A 20,032-nucleotide genomic window follows, 5' to 3' on the forward strand; every position below is an offset into this window, starting at 1 on the left:
CCCGTGCAGTCGGTGAGCCAGCTTTTAAATAGAAAAAACGCGCACGCACGGACTCTTGAATGGGTTAAAGGGGCCACGAGATATTAGGTGGAAAATTGCTGCTGACTTTCCATGGGGGAGACGGCAGACGGTCTTGCAGGACGACTTCGAGCAGCTCCGGGCCTAGAAGGCCTGGCTGTAATCTCACCACCTTGGCTGACAGGCAGCAGCAGCAACGGCACTGGCGGTGCGGCAGGGGTGGGAGTAGAAATGCTATCGTCCTGAGAGAGGACCGCAGGTTCCTGTTCCACAGAGCCACTGCCACGCCCATGGGGCGGTGCCTCAGCATTCCTAGCCAGCTGTAGGAGCAGAGACTGCCGGACTGCTGAGAGACCACGCAAACCCCATGCCACACTCATAGACCCAGCCACGATGGCATCTGTCTGAGCTTACACTGCAGCGCTTAGACGTTAGGTCGCTTCCACTTGTGCTGCAATGGAAGCCGCGATATTGCCCATCACACCTAGCATGATGGTTGAGTCCATGAGTGTCCTAATGGAGTTGCCCATCACTTCCATCCCGGAAACTCTGGGCTCTAAACTCCGCGCAAATTCCCGTGCAAATTTGGAACCCGACTCCGCCATGTTCCTCGACACTGACAAGAGGCTCTCTGGCAGGCTTGCCATTGCACCAAGCATTTCTGTGTGCGTGCCCATCACGCTTCTTCTGAAGGCCATCCCATCGAAGTGATCATCAGAGTCCTGTGCAGCGGAACTCATGCGCGAACTCGCCCTTCGGGGAGCTGGCACCTGAGTTACCCTTTCCCCCGGGCCTGGCTGCAGCCCATTCATGCCCAGTGACTCACCACGTGCAGATCCCGTCTCTATACTGCCCTCTAAAGTACGCGCAGTGCCATTTTCTGAACAGGTGCCTGGACGCGTCAGATCGAGTGACGGTGCCTCTTCTCCTTTACGCTCCTCCTCTACAATGTCGCGGACAGGCTGGGCTGCTGGCAGTTCTTGGGCATTTGAAAGGAGAAAGGCACAAGGGTCGGGTTGTGGTGAGGGGACGGGGGGAAAGCAAGGTGTGCATGGTTAGTATTATGTCTGTGATGTACTTATGAATGACTCCACGAGGCAATGTGTTGTCCTCAAACTGTAGTGACCTTGGTCCTTTATGCCAAACTCCAGAGTGAGGCACAAGCATGGTGGGCAGCCTTTTCTACTGGGCCCTGCCACTAGGGCAGGAAACCCTCCGTCTCCACCAGTTGCACCCTCTAGTGGTGCCAGCATGTATATACACAGTGTAAACCTTATTGATAGTACATCAGGTAAACAAGTCTCCATCTTATGCAACCACACAGTGACTACACAGCGAGTACATCCATAGTCTGCATATACAACAGTTACACCACCAGCAGCTTGTACGTGAGAAGAGATTGTGGGTTTGGGGGGGAAGTGGGATGTGAGAAGAAGGATTAGTTATGAGCATACCGTCATCAGTAACGCTTTCAACCTTGCCACGGCCTCAGTGACGGCCAGTCCAATCATTTCCAGCAATGTCTCCTCCAGCTCAGTGAGGTTCTGACGACATGCTTCCTCTCTGCCCGTCTGCTGCTGCTCACGTTTGTTCTGAGCCACCTTGGCCTGCAAGGGAAAGGGAAGTGTGTCAGTGAGTGCGGGGGGGAAAGTGTTGGATGATGTGCGTGTCATGTTTGAATAGCTGGCAGTGTGTGCAAGGTGTGAGATGTGGGTGTGAGTCCTGCAGCAGTGGTAAGTGTGTGGGGGTGAGATGAAGCTACGACTGTGAGGCATGCGTCGTGATGGATAGAGATCGTTGGTCGGTGAGTGATGGGGGTAGAAACATAGAAACATAGAAATTTACAGCGCAGAAGGAGGCCATTTCAGCCCATCATGTACACACCCGCTGACAAAGAGCCGCACGGCCCTTGGTCAGCAGTCTTAAAGGTTACATATAAACCTATGAACGATGACGGAAAGGCAACGAGCACCCAGCCCGACCAGTCCTCCTCACACAACTGAGACACCCCTTCCATTGAAACATTCTATGCTCCACCCCAACCGGAGCCATGTGATCTCCTGGGAGAGGCAAAAACCAGATAAAAACCCAGGCCAATTTAGGGAGAAAAAATCTGGGAAAATTCCTCTCCAACCCATCCAGGTGATCGAAACTAGCCCAGGAGATCACCCTGGCCTTATTCGATTCCCTGCAGTACTTACCATTATATCTGCGCCGTCCAACAAAAGGTCATCAGTCTGTTATGCTCATGATAAAGTGATACGACTGAGTACTGTATGCAATGAGTAAGTGTGACCTTAGCTCCTTTAATCAAAGTCCGGAGTGCTGGTACAGCATGGGAGGCCTGCTTATACACAATGCTCCCAAGGGATGCTGAGATCCCTTGGGACTCCAACAGATAGGCCCTCTGGTGGTGGTGTGATGCAGGTTGCCAAGGGTTACATACATAATACAGTTTAATCCCAATTACCAGCTTTGAGTCCGTAACCCTGCAGGTTATGGCACTTTAAGTGCCCATCCAACCATCTCTTAAAAGTGGTGTGGTGCACTGAGCAGTGTGTGAGGCCAGTGGTGCAGTTGGTGGGATATGGCATTTGAAGAGGCATTCACTCACCTTGACTACTCATGCGAGATCATTAAACTTCTTGCGACACTGAAACCAGGTCGTGGGTACAACAAATGTGGCACCCATGGCTTCTGCTATCTCCTCCCACTGCCTTCTGGTGTGCTGCCTGGAACCTTCCTGCCTGCCTGCGGGTAGAAAACCTGTCTTCATCTGAGCAACCCCAGGACCAAGACCTCCAGCGCTGCACCAGAGAAGCTCCTTGCCCTCTCGCTTCCCTGTTGAGCCATGGCTGCATGCAGAGTGACAATGAGGTGCTTCTGCAACAAAACACCAACCCGTGAAGTAGTGCAGAGAGCCGAGGCCAAACTTTATTGGTCAGTAGAAAGCACCCGATATTGGCCCCCCTCTTGAGCACTAAATCAACCAGCTCAGCTCTCCCATCATGTTAAATGAGCAGGCTGCACAAATTTGGCGTGCTGCCTGCACCACTTTGAATGGCTGTGGGCAGATCGGCCTTCGTGCTCCCCGTGCGAGCTGAGCTGGTTGATTTAGTGCTCAAGAGGGGGGCCAATATCGGGTGCTTTCATGTTTTCAGGCCTAACCGAATTTCACCCCCAGGTAGTTGAACTAACATTTGTCCTGTAAACATCCCTGAACAGTTTTCATATTACATTCCAAACATCCCAATTGTTTGACATCAAAGGGGTTAATTGAACCTCAGTTGTGACTGGGTTAGCGGAGAGATCACTCTTCTATTATACTTGGTTTTGTTTAGATCTACGCATCTACCGCATTAATAATGTGGGCAGCAGAAATCCTTCCCTCAAGCTTGGTTTTAGAGCTAATCTGTCAGAATCCTGGTTGATGTGAGATGATTTGGGTAGTGTTGATTCATCAGATAGGGGCAATTAACACGATCATATGATTGCTAAATTATATTTCCCCTGTTGTATATTTCTCTGTATTAGTCCCTGTTTATGGCATTGGTTGCCATTTTTCTTAAACTGACCAGTTAATTTCTCTTCACTATAATCTTTGCAGCTATGAGTATGCTCAGGTTTGTAGAGCTGTTGCATTGTGAGTGGGTCCAGGTCATCCACAATGAGGTATGCAGTTGTGAGCCTAGAGGATGGACTGGTAATGTGTAGTGTGATTGTTAAACCTTTGTTAATAAACCAACTAGTTCTTAATAGCAATGTGTTGCTCTCAATTCTTAGTCAAATAACTCATGGAGCAAATACATTACAGGCACTAAAGGTTGTCACCAGTTCTTTCTTTCATACCTTTCCCCTTGCCCCACATGATCTCTCCTCATTATCAGAATATTTCTCCTATAACTTCCATTCTCCCCATTTGAGCATCAATTTTCATGAGCAGCTATCACAAGATACTGGGTCCCTGAGTGTAATACATATAGCGCCACCTGTGGACTACTGTGGCACTGAAGCCAGTGCGGTGTACAAATAAAGAGGGAACAGGTCACCTGACTAGAGTTCCAGAGTGTTCTGCCATCTTTAGGCTGTGTGTGCGTTTGTGAGTTGTACTGAAGTTATAACACTGGGAAAGCGCTCCGTATAAGTTTAACCTATCATCCATTTCAACACAGGCAAAGAACAAAGTGGAAATATCTGTGCCAGTTCAATCCCAGCACTCACGATGAAATATTAACGCTGTTTCTCTCTCCACAGACACTGCTGAGCGTTTCTGTCATGTATGTTTTTTGGGATCACTAGTCATCAGATGGCATCACTGGGCCATTGGGCTGCACGCACATGTGTAAAAGGCCAGATATTTTGTATATATGCACTTTTGGGCCTTAATAAAGCAGAGCCAAGGTCATACCTCTTGGAGTTAAACAGTACTCAGATTAGCAGTTTGCAAAATAATGGCGGGAAAATTGCGGTCGGAGGCTTCCTGCATGCAAACCCATCCGACCCGAAAAAAATCTACGAAAGTGGTCTCGGAGGAACAGAGGATCCCGGCCGAAGGCCTAGATTCATTGCACAGTGCATGGGAAGATGCCTTTCAGGTACGTACGTACAAGCTGGTGTCACATGGGCCTGGACCACCAATCACTATGTCGTATTCTCATTAATAAAAATGAGAGCTTTGTTTGTATGGACTCCCATTACTATCAACGAGAAAAAAAAACGAAAACACCGAAACACAGCATAATAAATAAATAAAACACCTCACATAATTAATTGAAATGAAATGTAATTAAGTGTTTTAGAAAAAAAAATATTCTTTGGAATTTTTTAAAATATGTTTTAATAGTGTTAAAAATAAACTTACCTTAATAGACAGGGTTTTTAATTAAAAAATGAGTGTTTAAATTTAATTTTTATATGTTTTAAAAGTGCTACACTGGTAAAAGTAGGCTCTGCGCCTGCTTTTATCAGGCGTAAAGGTTTGAAGGACATTCGACGGGCATGAGTTGGGCAAATAGCTCAACCTCGCCCGCACAGAGATCCTTCTCCCGGGGATGCGGAGGATCTGCACGGAGATATCTTGGCAGATCGGAAAGGCCGGTTCTTGGCGCATGCGCAACGTGCCCTGAAATCAGCTTTTGCGAGGCCTCGCTGGGTCCGTGCGCACCTTATACTGACCCAACATGGCCCCAATTTTTGGCCCAATGTGTTTTTATTTTAGAAAATTCAATCAGTTTGTTAATCATCAAGCGAGACCAATTTGGGCCATTTAATTTGATCTCAGATGCTGGTCTACAGCAAAATAGTGCGAATATATGTGTGCCTTAGTGTAGTAATCTGATGCATGCTATCTAAATGCGAAGACAGTTCGTTTTTTGATAGCTTTACCTGAAAGATCAAATTATTTTCAAATCAGGGAGGAATTTCTTCATTCCCAATTTTAATGAAAAAGTTGATAAATATGTATAAAGCTCAGTAATGTAGTTCCACTTACTCAGAGAGGCTATAACTAGGAGATGGAAAACACTGATGCAATAGGATTTATATGAGGTTGGGTTTCAAGTAGATTGTTGAAGCGGAATTGCATAAAGCTTTGCATTTATATAGCGCCTTTCACGACTACAGGACGATTAAAGAAAGGGCTTTACAGCCAATAACGATTTTCTTTTAAAGTGTATTCACTGTTGTAATGTAGGAAAGGCAGCCACCCATTTTACACAGCAAGCTCCCACAATCAGCAATGTGATACTGACCAGATAATCTGTTTTAGTGATGTCAATTGAGGGATAAACATTGGCCAGGCCACCAGGGATAACTCCCCTGCTCTTCTTCGAAACAGTTCCATTGGATCTTTTATGTCCACCTGAGAGAACAGATGGGGCTTTGGTTTAACATCTCATCCGAAAGACAGCACCTCCAACAGTGCAGCACTCCCTCAGCTCTGCACTGGAGTGCCAGCCAAGTCTCCAGGGTGGGACTTGAACCCACAACCTTCTGACTCAGAGGCAAGGGTGCTACTCACTGAGCCACAGCTGACACTAATCAGCTGAATCTATTTGGTACCAATTTGCCTTAATCACAACCTCCAGCGGTATGAATTCCACTTCTCATACCATTAAATTTTGTGGTGTGGTTGCCAATGTTATGCCTCATCTAACATTGCTTAACACTGGCAGAGTATTCCTCTTCCCAGCACAGACATCCCTCACTGCAGGAGAACAAAAAAAGAACAAGGTTTTCCAAAAATATAATTTAAAAAGAATGCTGTCGTGTTGGAGAGTTTTTCAGAGGTCAATTGCTGGAATGTCAAGCTCTGAAAACCTCACTGTATCTCCATTCTAATATCTTTTACTAAAACCTTGTACAGTCGCTAATGGTGCAGCCAGAGATGATGCAAGCCTCAACATGTTGGCGCTTTTCTGAAATGCAACTTCTCATCTCAGGAATTCAAGGCTGCTGCCCAGCCAATCAGTGAGGTAAGATCGCTTCCACTCATTGCGTTGATCAGGCATTCATTCTTGGTAAAAGCCTGAATTCTTACCACCCACTCAACTGTCACCGTTCAACAATCGTTGGAATGATGGGGAGAAGATTAGGAAGTCCCCTGCCCGAGCCTTACGCACAAATTCGTGAAGCATTCCATGTTTTTACACAATCCTCGAGCCAGGTTTAGTGGGCAGGAGATATTCCTCCATCTCCTTCTGCAACATCTGTTTGCAATAGGGCTGCCAAGTCGGGTTGGTGGAATTCCTGGAAGTTTGATCTTGTGACATTCTGACCACATGGCACCTGGCCATGTCATACCTGATCACACGGCATCGGATCACGTGACATCTCACCACACAACTTCTACAAAAATTTATTGCATTTACCCTTATACAGGTCGGTTCCGCAGGAGTTGAGTAATTTTGCTCGTGGTCTTATTCCAGTTGCTGTTGTACGAGAAATTCCGAAAACCAGGAAACCGCTCGTGAGCAGGCGGAGGGTGGAACTGAGGGTGGGGAAACTGAGAGCGGGGGAACTGAGAGTGGGGGGACTGAGGGCGGGGGAACTGAGAGCGGGGGAACTGAGGGCAGGGGAACTGAGAGTGAGGGGACTGAGGGCAGGGGAACTGAGAGCGGGGCAACCGAGGGCGAGGGAACTGAGAGCGAGGGAACTGAGAGCGGGGAATCGAGGGTGGGGGAACTGAGGGCGGGGGAACTGAGAGCGGGGGAATCAAGGCCGGGGGAATCAAGGGCGAGGGAACTGAGGGCGGGGGAACTGAGAGCGGGGGTATCGTCGAGGCTGGGGGAATCGAGGGCGGGGAAATTGAGGGCGGGGGGACTGAGAGCGTAGGAACTGAAAGCGGGGGAATCGAGGCTGGGGGAATCGAGTGCGGGGGAACTGAAAGCGGGGGAATCGAGGGCGGGGGGACTGAGAGCGGGGAATCGAGGGCGGGGAAAATGAGAGCGAGGGAACAGGTGAGCCTAAAAGTGGGGGAGCGATTCACAGAGGGGAAACCAGTGATGGGAGGAACTTTGATTCCATCAGTAACTAATGGTAACTCACTGAGATTGCGCTTATAGCTAATAGTAATTGTAGTACATATGAGTAAATGAATTAGAAGCAGGATTAGGCCATTCGGCCCCTCGAGCCTGCTCCGCCATTCAATAAGATCATGGCTGACCTTCTACTCAACTCCACTTTTCCGCCCGATCCCCCTATCCCTTGATTCTCCTAGAGTCCAAAAATCTATCAATTTCAGCCTTGAACAAATTCGACGACTCAGCATCCATAGCCCTTTGAGGTAGAAAATTCCAAAGATTAACAACCCTTTGAGTGACACTCGGTTTCCCCTCATAACCAAGAGTAATAGATAAACTCGCTGATAGTCTATATGTAACAGGTAGTGTCACCCTAATGTCCTACCTGTAACCAGTAGTAATCCTAAATCTGGCTGATATTCAGTCTAAAACCGTAGCCAGAATTATCCGCGCACTGCACAAGGTGCAGTTAGGCTCCCCGTTCAATGCCACGTTTAACAGGCCCGATCTCTCTCCCCATCTCCTTGGAGTCTGCTTTGGATTCCGGTTCCGTGTGAAGGTGGCAACTCTGAGCTTGGACCCTCAGCCCGAGCCGATCTGTACTTGGACTTCACACGTCACAGACCGACCTAAACCAACCTGAGCAATCGCACAGAGGCCAGCGGGCTCAGTGTTTGGGGCACTTCTCACACAGCACATCGTCCTAAACGCAGCTCAGCACCAACATTTCCAATGCAGTCCCTGGACTCGGACTCGGACTCATTTGCCACCAGTGGAAACAATCTTTCATTATTTAGCCACAATAAGGTCTCCAGGTTTTACTCGGCTCTTCACTGGCCGCTCCTCTCTCGATGCCATTCCCACTCGGCCCTTTACTGACTGCCCCTCCCTCAGGGCCGTTCCCACTCGGCCCTTTAATGACTGCTCCAGGCTCTACTGGGGCCAACCCTCAAACATTCTCCAGTCTCCAGTCTCTTTCACTTCCACTCCACACTGGAGCCCTCCCGATTACAGAGAAACACCCCCCCCGCACCCCCACCAGATTTCAGAAAGCCCTCTGATTTCCGAGATACCCTCCTGATTTCAGAGACCTCCCACTGGTTTCAGAGAACACCCCCTCGGTTTCAGACCACGCCCCCCACCCCCGCCCTCCCCGACCCCACCTCCCCACCCATTTCAATTTTTAGTTCAGATTTCAGTAAACTGGATCTTGAGTATTAAGGGACAATTTTAGCATTCTGGACGATGGTGGCGAAGGAGATTTTACGGAACTGGCTATTGACTGTAATAATCCGTTTATTTTGTTGCTTCGCTGAGTTTTGACATTAATAGTCACCAGAAGGAAAACTATAACTTGGATGAAGAGCTTATTGATTTTATTTATTTATATCAGAAGTGATATAAACTAGTAGAATAGATAAGGGGGGATCAGTGGATATGGTGCATTTGTATTTTTAGCAGGTGCCCCATAAGAGGTTATTAAAAAAAATGAGTGCCCATGGGATTGGGGGTAATATACTAGCATATATTGAGGATTAGTTAATGGACAGAAAAGAGAGAGTAGGAATAAATGGGTCATTTTTGGGTTGACAGGCTGTAACTAGTGGGATGCCGCAAGGATCAGTGCTGGGGCCCCAGCTATTCACAATCTATATCAATGATTTTGATGAAGGGACCAAATGTAATATTTCCAAGTTTGCTGATGATACAAAGCCAGATGGGAATGTAAGTCGTGAGCAGGATGCAAAGAGGCTTCAAGGGGATATAGACAAGCTAAGTGAGTGGGCAAAAACATGGCAAGTGGAATATAATGTGGAGAAATGTGAAGTTATCCACTTTGGTAGGAAAAATAGAAAAGTAGAATATTTTTTTAAATGGTGAGAGATTGGGAAATGTTGGTGTTCAGAGGGACCTGGGTGTCCTTGTACATGAATCACTGAAAGTTAACATGCAGATACAGCAAGCAATTAAGAAAGCAAATGGTATGTTGGCCTTTATTACAAGAGGATTTGAGTATAATAGTAAAGACGTCTTACTGCAATTATATACGGCCCTGGTGAGGCTGCACCTGGGGTATTGTGTACAGTTTTGGTCTCCTTACCCAAGGAAGGATATACTTACGATAGAAGAGGTGCAACGAAAGTCCACCAGACTGATTCCTGGGATGGGAGGGATTGTCCTATATGGCGAGATTGCGTAGACTAGGTCTATATTCTCTAGAGTTTAGAAGAATGAGAGGTGATCTCATTGAAACATAGAAAATTTGTTGTGTATCTATAAAGCATGCACTCCCATGTTCCGCCACCAGGGAGCGCATCCCCTGAAGTCCCAAGGGATCCCAGCATCCCTTGGGAGCACTGAAATAAGCCAGCCCCTAAGGCATGTTCCTCACTCTGGAGTGTCTTAATAAAGACTGAGGTCACTGTTACTTTATCCTCCCTGTGTGCTGTCTCATCTGTGTTAGGAACACAACAACTGGCGACGAGTACACGAATCCAATGCAAAGATGCAGCAAACTGTGGGCATCCTGGAGAAGTTCTCGGAGGGTGAGGACTGGGAAGCCTATGTCCAACGGTTAGACCAGTACTTTGTAGCCAACGAGCTGGACGGAGAAGGAAGCACTGCAAAAAGGAGAGCGGTCCTCCTCACGGTCTGCGGGGCACCGACCTACAGCCTCATGAAGAATCTTCTGGCTCTGGTGAAACCCACAGATAAGTCATATGAGGAGCTGTGTACACTGGTTCGGGAGCATCTTAACCCAAGGGAGAGCATGCTGATGGCGAGGTATCGGTTCTACACGTGCCAGCGATCTGAAGGTCAGGAAGTGGCGAACTACATCGCCGAGCTAAGGCGACTTGCAGAACAATGTGAGTTTGATGGCTACCTGGAGCAAATGCTCAGAGACTGTTTTGTACTGGGCATTGGCCACGAGACCATCCTACGAAAACTTTTGACTGTAGAGACACTGACTCTCAGTAAGGCCATTCCGATAGCACAGGCATTTATGTCCACCAGTGATAACACCAAACAAGCACACAAGTGCTAGCAATGTTCATAAATTAACTGGAACTGTGTTTACAAGCAGAAATGTACAGGGCAGAAACTACGAGTCTGCAACTACCAGCAGACCTCAAGTGACCCAGATGACTCAGAGTCCGCAACAAAGGATGAATGCAAGGCAATTCACACCTTGTTGGTGTTGTGAAGGCTTCCATTCAGCCTATTCATGCCGCTTCAAAGGATATGTTTGCAAGAGCTGTGGAACAATGGGGCACCTCCAACGAGTTTAGATGAGCTGCAAGCTCTGCAAATCCTGCTAACCACCACGTGGCAGAGGAAGATCGGTCCATGGTGGATCAAAGCAATTTCGAGCCTCAGAGAGAGGAGGCAAATGCTGAAGTACACGGCGTGCACACATTTTCGACGAAATCCCCTTTTGGCTAAGATCAAGTGTAGTATCTGTTCTTATCAGTTTAATATCCCCTATGGGGACATGATATTGAATTGATTTTTGGACAGGGAGCTGGATCAGGGGCATGCCCCGTCCACTCCATGCACCGACCTGGTATTGCAATATTTCCAGGAACGGTGCAACTTCGCCTCTCGGCCTTTTGGCCTAAGAACAAACACATTGGCGCAAAGTGATCTTTGGCGTTAGAGTTGATCTGGAACGAAATTGGATAAAAAAAATTAAAAATAAATAAATAAATAAATTTCGACGAAATGTCCACCTTTAATGCTAATCGTAAAATTGAATGGCTTACCCGTAGCCATGGAACAGGACACTGATGCTAGCCAATCCATCATGAGTAAAAAGATGTTTGAAAGACTGTGGTGCAACAAGGCACTCAGACCATCCCTGAGCCCCATCCACATGAAACTGAGAACGTACACCAAAGAGCTTGTCACTGTCCTGGGCAGCGGCATGGTCAAGGTCACCCACGAGGGCACGGTGCACGAACTGCCACTCTGGATTGCCCCGGGCGATGGCCCCACACTGCTTGGAAGGAGCTGGCTGGGCAAAATCCGCTGGAACTGGGATGACGTCCGAGCGCTATCACATGTCAATGAGGCCTCATGTACCCAGGTTCTTAACAAATTTCCTTCCCTTTTTGAGCCAGGCATTGGAAACTTTTCCGGGGCAAAGGTGCGGATCCACTTGGTCCCAGAGGCACGACCCATTCACCACAAGGCGCGAGCAGTACCTCACATGATGAGGGAGACATTGGGAATCGAGCTGGACAGGCTGCAACGCTAGGGCATCATCTCCCCTGTAGAATTCAGTGAGTGGGCCAGCCCGATTGTTCCAGTACTCAAAAGGGATGGCACGGTCAGGATATGCGGTGATTATAAAGCAACTATTAATCGTTTCTCGCTACAGGACCAATACCCACTACCTAAGGTAGACGACCTATTTGCGAAGCTGGCAGGAGGCACGATGTTCACCAAGCTCGACCTCACTTCGGCCTACATAACTCAGGAGCTGGAGGAGTCTTCGAAGGGCCTCACCTGCATCAACACGCACAAGGGGTTGTTCATCTACAACAGATGCCCGCGTGGAATTTGGTCGGCTGCAGCGATCTTCCAGAGAAACATGGAGAGCCTACTCAAGTCGGTACCACGCACGGTGGTTTTTCAGGACGACATATTGGTCACGGAACACTGTTGAGCACCTACAAAACCTGGAGGAGGTCCTCCAGCGACTGGATGCGTAGGGCTGCGGCTGAAGAGGTCGAAATGCATCTTCATGGCAACAGAAGTGGAGTTTTTGGGGAGACAGATCGCAGCGGATGGCATTCGGCCCACAGACGCCAAGACAGAGGCTATCAGGAACGCGTCCAGGCCACTGAACGTCACGGAGATGCGGTCGTTCCTGGGACTCCTCAACTATTTGGTAACTTCCTACCGGGGTTAAGCACCCTCTTCGAGCCCCTACATGTGTTATTGTGTAAAGGTGAGAACTGGGTATGGGGAAAAAAACCAAGTAATTGCTTTTGAGAAAGCCAGAAACATTTTATGCTCCAACAAGCTGCTTGTATTATATAATCCGTGTAAAAGACCTGTGCTAGCATGTGATGTGTCGTCGTACGGAGTCGGGTGTGTATTACAACAAGCTAACGTTGCGGGGAAGTTGCAACCTGTCGCCTATGCCTCCAGGAGCTTGTCTAAGGCCAAGAGGGCCTACAGCATGATTGAGAAAGAGGCATTAGCGTGTGTGTTTGGGGTAAAGAAAATGCATCAGTACCTGTTTGGCCTCAAATTTGAGCTGGAAACCGATCACAAGCCCCTCACATCCCTGTTCGCTGAAAACAAGGGGATAAATACTAATGCCTCAGCCCGCATACAAAGGTGAGTACTCGCGCTATCAGTGTATAACTATATCATCCGCCACAGGCCAGGCACCGAGAACTGTGCGGATACTCTCAGTTGGCTACCATTGCCCACCACGGGGGAGGAAATGGCGCAGCCTGCAAAGTTGTTGATGGTGGCGCAGCCCGCAGATTTGTTGATGGTCATGGAAATGATAAATCACCTGTCACGGTCCGCCAGATTAGGACTTGGACCAGCCAAGATCCTCTGCTGTCCCTAGTAAAAAACTGTGTACTGCATGGGAGCTGGGCCAGCATCCCCGTTGAAATGCAAGAGCTAATCAAGCCATTCCAGCGGCGAAAGGACGAGCTGTCCATTCAGGCAGACTGCCTGTTGTGGGGTAACCGCGTAGTGCTACCCAAAAAGGGCAAGGAGACGTTCATCTCGGATCTCCATAGCACACACCCGGGTATAGTAATGATGAAAGCGATAGCCAGATCCCACGGGTGGTGGCCCGGTATCGACTCTGACTTCGAGTCCTGTGTACGGCAATGCAGCGTGTGTGCTCATTTGAGCAACCCAGCCAGCGAGGCACCACTAAGTTTGTGGTCCTGGCCCTCCAGAACATGGTCGAGGATCCATGTCGACTCTGCGGGCCCGTTTCTTGGTAAAATGTTGCTGGAGATGGTGGATGCTTTTCCAAAATGGATTGAATGTGAAATAATGTCAGGAAGCATCACCACCGCCACCATTGAAAGCCTGAGGGCCATGTTTGCCACCCACGGCCTGCCTGACATACTGGTCAGTGACAACGGGCCATGTTTCACCAATGCCGAATTTAAAGAATTCATGACCCGCAATGGGATCAAATTGTCACCTCGGCCCCGTTTAAACCAGCCTCCAATGGGCAGGCAGAGTGGGCAGTACAAACAATCAAACAGAGCCTTAAACGAGTCACAGAAGGCTCACTCCAAACCCGCCTATCCCGAGTACTGCTCAGCTACCGCACGAGACCCCACTCGCTCACAGGGGTGCCCCCGGCTGAGCTACTCATGAAAAGGACACTTAAAACCAGACTCTCGCTGGTTCACCCCAACCTGCATGATCAGGCAGAGAGCAGGCGGCAGCAACAAAATGTAAACGATGGTCGCGCCACTGTGTCACGGGAAATTGATCTGAATGACCCTGTGTATGTGCTAAACTATGGACATGGTCCCAAGTGGATCGCGGGCAGGTGATAGCTAAAGAAGGGAGTGGGGTGTTTGTAGTCAAACTAGACAATGGACAAATTTGAAGAAAGCACCTGCAGCAAACGAGGCTGCGGTTCACAGACTGCCCTGAACAACCCACAGCAGACACCACCTTTTTCGAGCCCACAACACCCAAAGGATCAACGACACCACGCCGGACCAGGAAATCGAACCCATCACGCCCAACAGCCCAGCAAGGCCAGGCTCACCCAGCAGCCCTGCAGGGCCAACAACACGCCAGCCCAGCGAGGACACAGCCAACACACCAGAACAGACATTTGTACCGAGGCAGTCCACCAGGGAAAGAAAGACTCCCGACCGCCTCACCTTGTAAATAGTTTTCTCTTTGACTTTGGGGGAGATTGATGTGTATCTGTAAAGCATGCACTCCCATGTTCCACCACCAGGGAGTGCATCCCCTGAAGTCCCAAGGGATCCCAGCATCCCTTGGGAGCACTGTATATAAGCCGGTCCCTCAGGACTGTTCCTCACTCTGGAGCGTCTTAATAAAGACTGAGGTCACTGTTACTTTAACCTCCCTGTGTGCAGTCTCATCTGTGTTAGGAACACAACAAAATTCTTATAGATCTTGACAGAGTAGATGCAGGGAGGATGTTACCTCTGGCTGGAGAGTCTAGAACCTGGGGGGTCACAGATTCAGAATAAGGGGTCGGCCATTTAGGACTGAGATGAGGAGAAACATTTTCACTCAGAGGGTGGTGAATCTTTGGAATTCTCTAGGCTCGAGGGCTGTGGAGGCTCAGTCGTTGAATATATTCAAGACAGAGATGAATAGAGTTTTGGATATTAAGTGAATCAAGGGATATGTGGACAATGCAGGAAAGTGGAATTGAGGTAGAAGAGCAGCTATGATCTCATTGAATGGCGGAGCAGGCTCAAGGGGCCGAATGGCCTACTCCTGCTCCCAAGTCTTATGTTCTCATGTTTATTGATGTAAATTGAGGGATAAACATTGGCCAGGACACCAGGGATAACACGCCAGCTCTTCTTCAAAATCGTGCCATGGGAACTTTTATGTCCACCTGAGAGAGCAGATGGAGCAGTCTCAGAATAAGGAGTCGGCAATTGCTGGAATGTCAAGCTCTGAAAACCTCACTGTATCTCCAGCCCACCGCCTTTTACTAAAGCCTTGTACAGTCGCTAATGGTGCAGCCAGAGATGACGCAAGCCTCAACATGTTGGCTCTTTTCTGAAATGCAACTTCTCATCGCAGGAATTCAAGGCTACTGCCCAGCCAATCAGAGAGGTAAGATCGCTTCAACTCATTGCATTGAGCAAGAGATCAGGCATTCATTCTTGGTAAAAGCTTGAATTCCTACCACCCGCTCAACTGTCACCGTTCAACAATCGTTGGAACAATGGGGAGAAGGTTCGGAAGGCCCCTGCCCAAGCATTATGCACAAATCGGTGAAGCATTGCATGTTTTTACGCAGTCTTTGGGACGGATTTAGTGGGGAGGAGGCATTCCTCCATCTCCTTCTGCAACATCTGTTTGCAATAGGGTTGTCAAACTCTGGTTGGAGGCATTCCTGGAGGTTTGATCATGTGACATTCTGACCACATGACACCGGACCATGTGACACCTGATCACATGGCATCAGATCACGTGACATCTGACCACACGGCTTCTACAAAAATGTATTGCATTTACCTTACAGAGGTCGGCTCAGCAGTAGTTGAGTAGTTTTGCTCGTGGTTTTATACCAGCTGCTGTTGTGCGAGAAGTTCCGAGAACATGAGGCGGGAAAAAAACCCCAGTGGTGGAGAGCTGTGGGAACCATAGTAACGATGGGTATCGATGGCAGAGTTCCTTTTCTAAAGGACATTAAAACCCTAAATGAGTTTTTACAAAAATCTGGTAGTTGCATGGTCACCATTACCGATACTAGCTTTTTACTCCAAATTTATTCAAATAATTGAATGAATTGTCTGTGGTTCCATTAGTCCAGCTCCCTCGATTACTAGTCCAGAGAGCCAAAGTCACCAGTTCTTCCCAAGCATGACACAGTACGTCTCAAATTACTCATGTACTGGATCCCAAAATATTATTCCCTGAAAGCTATCAATCTAATTTGCATTTTAATTAATCATTATTATCTGCTTCCACCATCTCCCTGTCCCATAGATTTACCACACGCTCGCTGAAATCTTGTATTAAAAAACTTAATTCATCAAATAATTGTGGCAACGTCATAAGCAATTTAATAATAACTAAATACAGACAGAGTCAATGATATTATTAATTAAAGTATATAATGCAAGCAGAGCTGCATCACAAATCCCCTCCCCCCATTCCCTCCCTTTCTCACTCCCAGCCTCCTGTTGCAAATACAGCAAGAATGTGTCGTTCAGTAGCGCCTACTAGTAGGGGTTACAGTAGCATAGTGGTTATGTTACTGGACTAGTAATCCAGAGGCCTGGATTAACAGACAATTAATTCAATAATAATTCTGAAGTAAAAAGTAAGTATTGGCAATGGTGACCATGCAATTACCAGATTGTTGTAAAAACCCATTTAGGGTTTTAATGTCCTTTAGAAAAGGAAATCTGTTGCCGTTACCCATCGTTACTCCAGGCCCACAGCAATGTGGTTAACTCTTAACTGCCCTCTGAAATGGCCTAGCAAGATATATTCAAAAAGGCGGCTCACCACCACCTTCCCTAGGGCGATTAGGGATGGGCAATAAATGTCGGCCTTGCCAGCGACGCCCACATCCTATGAATGGATATTTTTGTAAAAGAGGCAAGGCCATCAGAGGTTTGGAGTCTTGGGTCCATTTTCAGATCTCTGTTGCAAATGAAAGGAAAAGGAGGGAGTAAGAAACACAGAAAAAATATAAATAGAGAAAGTATGTCGAAGACATTGGCCCCGATTTGAACTCCCTTCCCCGGTAGATTAAACCGTGGTGGTGTGAGGTTAAACTGAGGGGGTCGACTTACCTCCTCCGATCCCACTGCCTTCCTGGCCGGCCTGGATATTAACCTTGGAGCAGGCAAGCAGGAGACCCACCCCAAGCTGGCAGGATCCTCGTTAAATATTCAGACCGGGTCCCGATGATCTCGTCAGGACCTGATCTGCAATTTTAGTCGGAGACCTGAGCAGGGATAAGCAATATCTTCTGCATCAGATGGGACCCAGTGGGAGATGGATCATGGGCCAGAAGAGGGCCAGTCAGGTACGTCTTTAATTTTTATTTATAAAGAAAGAAAGACTTGCATTTATATAGCGCCTTTCACGACCACCGGACGTCTCAAAGTGCTTTACAACCAAAGAAATACTTTTGGAGTGTAGTTACTGTTGTAACGTGGGAAACGTGGCAGCCAATTTGTGCACAGCAAGCTCCCAAAGACAGCAACATGATAATGACCAGATAATCTGTTTTTTTGTTATGTTGATTGAGGGATAAATATTGGCCAGGACATCAGGGATAACTCCTCTGCTCTTCTTCGAAACAAGTCAGGCAGCATCTGTGGAGAGAAACAGAGTTAACGTTTCAGATCGATGACCCTTCGTCAGATTGTATTAGTGCCGCGGGATCTTTTACAGCCACCTGAGAGAGCAGACGGGGCCTCGGTTTAACGTCTCATCCGAAATACAGCACCTCCGACAGTGCAGCACCCCCTCAGCACTGCACTGGGAGTGTCCGCCAGAATTTATGTGCTCATGTCCCTAGAGTGGAACTTGAACCCACAACCTTCTGATTCAGGGGTGAGAATGCTACCCACTGAGCCACAACTGACACTATAGGCCAGGAGGCGCAGAAAGCCTTGGTCACCCTTACCCCGGGCTTCCAGACAGCTCCAATTGTCTTTGCCCCACCCCCCCCCACCCCCTCTTCTTCTGCTTAGACAGTCTCTCGGAGTCGAGGATGACTTGCTTCCACACTAAAATGAGTTCTCAGGTGACTGATGAGACCAATGCGGGATCGACAGTCTCTGTCACAGGTGAGGCAGATGGTGGTTGCTGGGCCGGGCGGGTGGGGGATCTGGGTTGTCTTACGCTCCTTCCGTTGGTTTGCGCTTGGCTTCCGAGGGCACCTGACGAAAAGACTCGAGGTGTTTGGTGCCTTCCCAAATGCTTCTCCTCCACTTTGAGCGGTCTTGGGCCAGGGATTTCCAGGTGTCAGTGGGGATTTTGCACTTTTTCAAGGAGACTTTAAGGGTGTCCTTGAAGTGTTTCCTCTTCCCACCTGGGACTCGCTTGCCCTGTCGGAACTCTGAGTAGAGCGCGTGTTTTGGGAGTCTAGTATCAGGCATGCGGACGATGTGGCCCGCCCAGCGGAGCTGATCGAGCGTGGTCAATGCTTCGATGCTGGGGATGTTGGCCTGAGCGAGAACACTGACGTTGGTGCACCTATCCTGGCAATGGATTTTCAGGATCTTGCGCAGGCAGCATTGGTGGTACTTCTCCAGTGCTTTGAGGTCCCTGCTGTACATGGTCCATGTACAGCCCACTGGTGGTGCCCCTCGTAGAAATACTTGGCTTGTTCTCTTGGGATGTGAGCATGATCCACAGTGGTGGCCACATTGGAAGTCATGCCAGTTAGCTCATGGATCCAGGCAGTTCCTGGGTGGTGAGCTGACCCATTGTTCCGCTTCTGACAATGACACCAGTTCAAATATGGGGGGAAAAATGTGGTCGTGCCTCAGTTGATGCATTGTCCCGGGCGGAGCGGTAAATTTTGCATCGGCAATTGGTTTGCGTCTGCTGCCGCAAAATTCATCAGCTGGGACCGGAGTTAGGACTGGAGCGCCAAGGGAGGCGTTGCACGCGTCTTTTATGGTGCTAGGCTGGCTGAGCAAGGGAAAATCTCGAGCTAAACAGCCGGCATCGGAGCGCCATAACACACAGGCCTGGGGGGTGGGAGGAACAGAAAATAAATCACCCGAAACATTCCCAATATATAGCCCATGCCACCACAACATATATTGTAAAAAAAAACATTTTAAACAATCACCCTTACCCGAGGTCAGCATCATAGAAACATAGAAACATAGAAAATAGGTGCAGGAGTAGGCCATTCGGCCCTTCTAGCCTGCACCGCCATTCAATGAGTTCATGGCTGAACATTCAACTTCAGTACCCCATTCCTGCTTTCTCGCCATACCCCTTGATCCCCCTAGCAGTAAGGACCTCATCTAACTCCTTTTTGAATATATTTAGTGAATTGGCCTCAACAACTTTCTGTGGTAGAGAATTCCACAGGTTCACCACTCTCTGGGTGAAGAAGTTCCTCCGCATCTCGGTCCTAAATGGCTTACCCCTTATCCTTAGACTGTGACCCCTGGTTCTGGACTTCCCCAACATTGGGAACATTCTTCCTGCATCTAACCTGTCTAACCCCGTCAGAATTTTATATGTTTCTATGAGGTCCCCTCTCATTCTTCTGAACTCCAGTGAATACAAGCCCAGTTGATCCAGTCTTTCTTGATAGGTCAGTCCCGCCATCCCGGGAATCAGTCTGGTGAACCTTCGCTGCACTCCCTCAATAGCAAGAATGTCCTTCCTCAGGTTAGGAGACCAAAACTGTACACAATACTCCAGGTGTGGCCTCACCAATGCCCTGTACAACTGTAGCAACACCTCCCTGCCCCTGTACTCAAATCCCCTTGCTATGAAGGCCAACATGCCATTTGCTTTCTTAACCGCCTGCTGCACCTGCATGCCAACCTTCAATGACTGATGTACCATGACACCCAGGTCTCTTTGCACCTCCCCTTTTCCTAATCTGTCACCATTCAGATAATAGTCTGTCTCTCTGTTTTTACCACCAAAGTGGATAACCTCACATTTATCCACATTATACTTCATCTGCCATGCATTTGCCCACTCACCTAACCTATCCAAGTCGCTCTGCAGCCTCACAGCATCCTCCTCGCAGCTCACAGTGCCACCCAACTTAGTGTCATCCG

The 20,032-nt window shown here is 48.4% G+C and overlaps 1 pseudogene; it reads left to right on the forward strand.

The window, feature by feature from the left end:
• Positions 1 to 10,966: 10,966 nt before the first annotated feature.
• On the forward strand, positions 10,967 to 11,137 carry LOC139264805 (U2 spliceosomal RNA; annotated as a pseudogene).
• The last annotated feature ends 8,895 nt before the right edge of the window (positions 11,138 to 20,032 follow it).

This window comes from Pristiophorus japonicus, chromosome 5 (genome assembly GCF_044704955.1).
Source record: "Pristiophorus japonicus isolate sPriJap1 chromosome 5, sPriJap1.hap1, whole genome shotgun sequence".
In the NCBI taxonomy this organism is placed as follows: domain Eukaryota; kingdom Metazoa; phylum Chordata; class Chondrichthyes; family Pristiophoridae; genus Pristiophorus; species Pristiophorus japonicus.